The sequence below is a fragment of the Leucoraja erinacea genome, chromosome 38, assembly GCF_028641065.1.
Source record: "Leucoraja erinacea ecotype New England chromosome 38, Leri_hhj_1, whole genome shotgun sequence".
NCBI classification, from domain to species: domain Eukaryota; kingdom Metazoa; phylum Chordata; class Chondrichthyes; order Rajiformes; family Rajidae; genus Leucoraja; species Leucoraja erinaceus.
In genome coordinates this window covers 7,997,896-8,005,395 of record NC_073414.1, presented here as the reverse complement: position 1 = coordinate 8,005,395, position 7,500 = coordinate 7,997,896, and positions in this window count along the sequence as shown.

Below are 7,500 nucleotides of genomic sequence, written 5' to 3'. Positions count from 1 at the left end.
GTATAAATGTGAATTGTCCCTAGTGTGTGTAGGATAGTGTTAGCGTGCAGGAATCGCTGAGTTGGTACAGACTCGTTGGCCTGTTTCCGTGCTGTATCTCTAAACTAAAGTGGACTAAAGTAGAAATAAAACTTGGAGTAACTCAGCGGGCCAGACACCATCTCTGGAGAAAAGGAATAGGTGATGTTGCGGGTGACTGATAGTCTGGCGAAAGGGAAACGAGAGATATAGACGATGATATAGAGAGATATAGAAAACATGAATGAAAGATATACAAAAAAGTAACAATGATAAAGGAAACGCCATTGTTAGCTGTGAGCTAGGTGAAAACGAGTGTTAGACAATGAAACTCAGCAAGGCAACTTTGAAGCTGGTACGGTTTCTATATCTCTTCCCCTTCCCAGTTCTCTGACCAATCTTAGTGTCTCCGGCTACATTATATCTCTGTTTGCTTTGTTGTTACCTTTGCCCAACTAACAATGATCTCTTCTACATTTTCCTAAATAGTTATTCCCTTGATACTGTTTTCGCACCTTACACATCCTTATCTATAATCTTCCTTGCCTATGCACCGCTTACTCCTCTGAAGACCCGAAACGTCATCCATTTCTTCTCTCAAGATTCAAGATTCAAGATTCAAGATTCAAGATTCAAGAGAGTTTATTGTCATGTGTCCCTGTATAGGACAATGAAATTCTTGCTTTGCTTCAGCACAACAGAACATAGTAGGCATTGACTACAGAACAGATCAGTGTGTCCATATACCATTATATACGTATATACACACATGAATAAATAAACTGATAATGTGCAAATAACAGATAATGGGCTGGTTCAGAGTTTTGTCCGAGCCAGGTTTAATAGCCTGATGGCTGTGGGGAAGTAGCTATTCCTGAACCTTGTCGTTGCATCTTCAGAGATGCTGCCTGTCCCGCTAAGTTACTCCAGCATTTTGTGTCTATCTATGACTGAACGAAAAGCTAGGTGAGTGTGGAGTGGTTGGATGATAATGAGTTGGATTGGATTTGCCCTGCTTCCTGTACACAGGATGTACCTGGACAATTTAACATTTCACAGGCAATATTAGTGCTGAGACAGTATTGGAACGGCATGCTTAGAGGTGCGACCGGTTCTGGAAGCATGCCTCCCGTACGGCAGCTGCTGATATTGTCTGGAGCTCAGCCTACGCCAGATGCAGCATTCCCAGCTGTTTCCTGATGTCATGTGGAAAAAAAGCCCGGCATTCCAGGGTTCCAGACAATGAGGTTAGTTCGTAAACAGATTTTCTTCGACTGCGGAGAAACTTTGCAAGTTGCCACGACTGAGAGAGGAGTGCACAACAGTTCAACCGCAGATAGGCCCAAAAAAGCTGGAGTAGCTCAGCGGGACAGGCAGCAGCTCTGGAGAGAAGGAATGGGTGACGTTTCGGGTCGAGACCCTTCTTCAGCTTTTTGTGCCTATCTTCGTTTGAAACCAGCATCTGCAGTTCCTTCCTGCATATTTGCACTTCCCAAATTTCCAAATTATTCTAAATTTCCTATTAGATTAGTTTACTTAAACTTTAGACCAGGGGTTGGGGAACCTGCGGCCTTAAAGGCCCTGTCCCACTTTCACGACCTTTGCCCTTGACTCATACTCGCAGGAAGGTCGTCACGAGGTCGTAGGTAGGCCGTAGCGGGCCGTAATGCTAGTCGTAGGTACTCGTGGCATCAAGTAGGTCGGGGCGTTTTTTCTAGCCTGATGAAAAATGTCCACGAGTAAAAAAGGTCGTGAATTAGGTCGTGAAAGTGAGACAGGCCCTTAAGGCCTCATGCAGCCTTCTAGGCCATGAAGTGCGGCCTTTTGAATGAATCCAAATTTTGAAGAACAAATCCTTTTATTTTTATTAATATGTTTTTGTTCATCTTTTATTAATTTTATTTTAATCTTAAAATGAACGTATTTAAAACACCAAAGAGTAAAATAAGATTCAACGAAAATAATTCTCCCCGAATGACGGCCACATTTAAAACATTAGTAACTCATGAGGGCTATTTTAACACCTGTTATACTCATTATTTAGCTCTAATGAGACTCTAGACTCCAGAATGCAGTCATAACAGTCATTAAAAGGTTAATTAACTTTAGAATTAACAAAAAAATTCAATGTTCTTGAAGTTACATGGTAGTTAGATTTTTACAAAGTAATATGCTTTTTTTTTTTGAAGTATACATTTTGAAGTACCTGTATATCTAATTGGAGTTTCTTGGATGCAGCCTTATTAGATTACAGCTAACTTAATGTGGCATTCCAACATGAAAAGGTTCCCCTCCCCTGCTTTAGGCTTTAGAGTTGCAGAGTGGAACCAGGCCCTTTGGCCCATCGACTCCACGCAGGCCAGCGATCACTACACTACACTAGCACCCTCCTACATACCAGGGACAATCTACAATTCTACTGAAGCCAATGAACATACAAACATCTACCTCTTAGTGTGGGAGGGCACCAGGAGCAAACCCACATGGGTCGGGGGGAGAACGTGCCAACTCCACACAGACAGCACCCGAGGTCAGGATCGAAACAGGGTCTCTGGCGCTATGAGGCAGCAGCTCTACCCGCTGCGCCACTGTGCTTCCCGAAATACCAAGATACACTGAAAAGCTGCTTGCTAACCTTGCTCTAAACTAAATTAAAGGGGCTGCCCCACTGTACCAGCTAATTCAAGATTCTCCCGAGTTTGCCCTGATTGGAACTCGGAGATTTACGGTACTAGCCGCCCGTAGGTACTCGGGGCTCTCGTGGACATTTTTCAGCATTGTTGAAAAATCTTCCCGAGCTTACCGCGTTTCCCCTAGTACCTGCCGTTAGCGTTACGAGCCGCTAAGAGACGTCCCCGAGCTCCGACGTACCCGCTACGTACATTCTCCGTGCTTACCACGAGTTTGATTTTGATTTTAAACTCGGGAGAATTAAACTCTTGAATGAACTCGTACAGTGGGACAGGGCTTTTAGAATAAGATACAAAACACAACTACATTTAGGTTTAAGTTTGATGTTTTGTTTAGTCTAGAGATACAGCACGGGGAAAGGCCCTTCGGCCCACCGAGTCCTCAATCACCTGTTCACACAATGTTATCCCATTCCCCCCCCCCCCCCCCCCACACACCAGGGACAATTTACAGAAGCCAATTAACCTACAAGCCCGCACGTCTTTGGGATGTTGGTGGAAACCCATGCGGTGGCAGGGAGAACGTGCAAACTCCGTATAGACAGCAGCTGAGGTCAGGATCGAACCTGGGACTCTGGCGCTGTGAGGCAGCAACTCTACCGCTGCGCCACCCTTGTGTTGTGTTGTGCTGTTCAATGCTGGGATGACGGTCACGGTGGCGCAGCAGTAGAGTTGCTGCCTCACAGCGAATGCAGTCCCGGAGACCCCGGGTTCGATCCCGACTACGGGTGCTGTCTGTACGGAGTTTGTACGTTCTCCCCGTGACCTGCGTGGGTTTTCTCTGAGATCTTCGGTTTCCTCCCACACTCTAAAGACGTGCAGGTTTGTAGGTTGATTGGCTTGGTGAATGTAAAAATTGTCGCTAGTGTGTGTAGGATAGTGTCAGTGCGCGGGGATCGCTGGTCGGCGCGGATCCGGTGGGCCGAATGGCCTGTTCCCGCACTGTATCTCTAAACTAAACTGAACTAAACTAAACTAAAAAACAAAAGTAGTTCTATGTTATCCCATCCTAGAGGCAATTTACAGAAGCCTATGTGAGCATCCTTACCAACTGTATCACAGAATGGTACAGCAACTGCTCTGTCTCCGACCGGAAAGCATTGCAGAGGGCGGTGAAAATTGCCCAACGCATCACCGGTTCCTCGCTCCCCTCCATTGAGTCTGTCCAAAGCAAGCGCTGTCTGCGGAGGGCGCTCAGCATCATCAAGGACTGCTCTCACCCCAACCATGGACTGTTTACCCTCCTACCATCCGGGAGGCGCTACAGGTCTCTCCGTTGCCGGACCAGCAGGTCGAGGAACAGCTTCTTTCCGGCGGCTGTCACTCTACTCAACAACGTACCTCGGTGACTGCCAATCACCACGGCCACTTCTCCCACCAGGAAAAAAAACCCACTATGACTGTCTGCACGTAAATAGATTTATTTATTGCTCATTATTCTATGTCGCTCTTCCAGGGAGATGCTAACTGCGTTTCGTTGTCTCTGTACTGTATACTGCACAATGACAATAAAGTTGAATCTGATCTGAATCTGAATCTGAACCTACAAACCTGCACGTCTTTGGAGTGTGGGCGGAAACCGGAGCACCCGGAGAAAACCACACAGTCACAGTGCCAACGTGCAAACTCCGCACAGACAGCACCCGTAGTCAGGATCGAACCCGGGCCTCTAGTTCCCCTGGATCTCTGAAGGGCCTATTTCCAGGCTGCATCTTTAAACTCAGCTTCGGGTAAGATGGCAACTGCTGCCCTTAAATAAAGTAAGGGATGGATATTTGAAGTATAATTCATGTTGAAGATGATGACAGCTAATTTGGCCCCGTCAGATCCTACAAACAGCAATAAAGAAAGTGACCCAATTTGTTTTTAGTTGTGTTGGTGTAATGAGTCATAGAGGCATGCAACACAGAACCAGGGCCTCCAGCCATTGAAGCTATGCCGACCATTAACCCATTATTTACACTAATCCAACATCAATCCTATGTTTTCATTTCCACACCGTCCCATCCACTCCCTCCACGTCCCTCCACTCCTCCACATACCCAGGGCAATTTGCACAGGCCCATTAAACTACCAGGCAGTCCTTGCCAAAGATCCTACAGCGAGCAAGATCGTCCACTCGACGAAAAAGACGTAGTACGGTCATGGGCAGATTCGTGGGTCATTTTCGGCCCCATTTCCGTAACCGGCTTCCGTCTCCGCACCAAAGATCCCGTAGCGGAGCAAAGATACTAGTGCGGAGACGGAAGCCGGTTACGGAAACATCCTCGTAAAAATAAAAGTTCTTTGGGAAAAATCTTCTCCTCATTTTTCAGAATTTTAATTTATTAACACAAACTGTTCCCCCGCAACGTTGATTACACTGCGGGTCGGGTCGGGTCGGGTCCGGTTACTGTAATGGATGAAAAAAAGGCCCACGTTCCGCTCCGTTGTGTACTACACGTCAGCCCATTGCATTTAGCAGGAGTGGTCTATCTTGCTCTCCTATAGGATCTTTGGTCCCTGCTTTCTCCTTCCTTCCCAGCTCTCCCACTGTCTCCACCTCTTCCTTTCTTCGAGAAGATAGGCGCAAAAAGCTGGAATAACTCAGCGGGCCAGGCAGCATCTCTGGAGAGAAGGAATGGGTGACGTTTTGGGTCGAGACCCTTCTTCAGACTGAACATGCAAACTCCATACAGACAGAACCCAAGGTCAGGATTGAACCCCGGACTCTGATGCACTGAGGCAGAGACTCGACCTATTAGAAACATAGAAACATAGAAATTAGGTGCAGGAGTAGGCCATTCGGCCCTTCGAGCCTGCACCGCCATTCAATATGATCATGGCTGATCATCCAACTCAGTATCCCGTCCCTGCCTTCTCTCCATACCCCCTGATCCCCTTAGCCACAAGGGCCACATCTAACTCCCTCTTAAATATTCCGCCCCTGACAAGGGGCAAGAGAACGTGCTTAATTGCCATATGCATCAGAAACGGAATAATAACATTAGTACTTGCTGCAGACCAGCACACAAACCAACCTCCCTTCAATTGACTCCATCTACACCTCACTCTGCCTCGGCAAGGCCAGCAGCATCATCAAGGACCAGTCTCACCCCAGCCACTCCCTCTTCTCCCCTCTCCCATCGGGCAAGAGGCACAGAAGTTTGAAACCGCACACCTCCCGATTCAGGGGACAGTTTCTTCCCAGCTGTTATTAGGCAACTGAACCATCCTCTCACCAACTAGAGAGCGGTCCTGACCTCCCATCTACCTCATTGGAGAAACTCGGATTATCATTTACTGGACTTTATCTTGCACTAAACTTTATTCCCTGCACCCTGTATCTGTTGATTGTAATCACGTGTAGATTTTACAATGACTGGATAGCACGCAACAAAACAGCCCTACACATGACGATAAAATAAACTAACTAACTTTAAAAAATATAATTGCCACCCTCCTTACACACAGTCCTGCGATCATGATTTTCTTCCTCGTCACAACCTGTGCTGCTATACTGTCCTATGTTCTAAGTCCTATGTTAAACGTAGCATCTCTAACAGTGCTGCACTCTCAATATTGCACTGGTGAGACAGACTGGATTTATCCACTCAGAGAGTGGGTGCAGGACTTAAACCCACACGGAAATGAGTTCAGTTCAATGTAGTTTAGTTATTGCCACGTGTACCGAGGTACAATGAAAAGCTTTTGTTACATGCATTGCAGTCAGCGGAAAGACAATACATGATTACAAATAGACACTAGACTATAGGTGCAGGAGTAGGCCATTCGGCCCTTCGAGCCAGTAACCGCCATTCAATGTGATCATGGCTGATCATCCCCAATCAGTACCCCGTTCCTGCCTTCTCCCCTGATTCAGCTAATTTTAAGAGCCCTATCTAACTCTCTCTTGGTAGCATCCAGAGAACCGGCCTCCACCGCCCTCTGAGGCAGAGAATTCCACAGACTCACCACTCTCTGTGAGAAAAAGTTTCCTCGTCTCCGTTCCAAATGGCTTACTCCTTATTCTCAAACTGGATGCTTCTAGGACTGAGATGAGGAAAAGGTTTTTCACCCAGAGAGCTGTGAATCTGTGGAATTCTTTTACTCTTAAACGAGCCATTAGAATGAACAAACTCCGTATGGACAGCACCCATAGTCAGGATCAATAGACAATTGGCAATAGGTGCAGGAGGAGGCCATTCAGCCCTTCAAGCCAGCACCGACATTCATTGTGATCATGGCTGATCATCCCCAATCAATAACCCGTGCCTGCTTTCTCCCAGTCGAGCCATTAGAGTGAACAAACTCTGTACGGGACAGCACCCATAGTTAGGATCAATAGACAATAGACAATAGGTGCAGGAGGAGGCCATTCGGCCCTTCAAGCCAGCACCGCCATTCAATGTGATCATGGCTGATCGTCCCAAGGCAGTAACTCCACCACTGCCCCACTGTGCCAGTATAGGCTCAGAGTTGAAAGAGTTAACCACTAATCCACAACCTAAACATTCTATGTTTTATTATCACGGATTAAGATCTAGTTTTGGTATCAGGTGCTGTTGATCTGTAACGCTGCCCTGGTGCCCAGCCTTCTTGCAGTCAATGAAGGGCTGAATGTTTCAGCCCACTGTGATAAGGGCAGGGTGAAAAGGGGACTGCTCGCCTCCGCTTATTGTGTTGTATGTGACTGGGTAAAGAGGGAGGCGAGGCGGGAAAGAGTTCAGTGTCTACACCGCCTGTTCCCGGAACATCCCAGCACGCTCAGTAAAGTGAAACTAACTCCCCAACTTTGCAGCAAAGTCCTTTC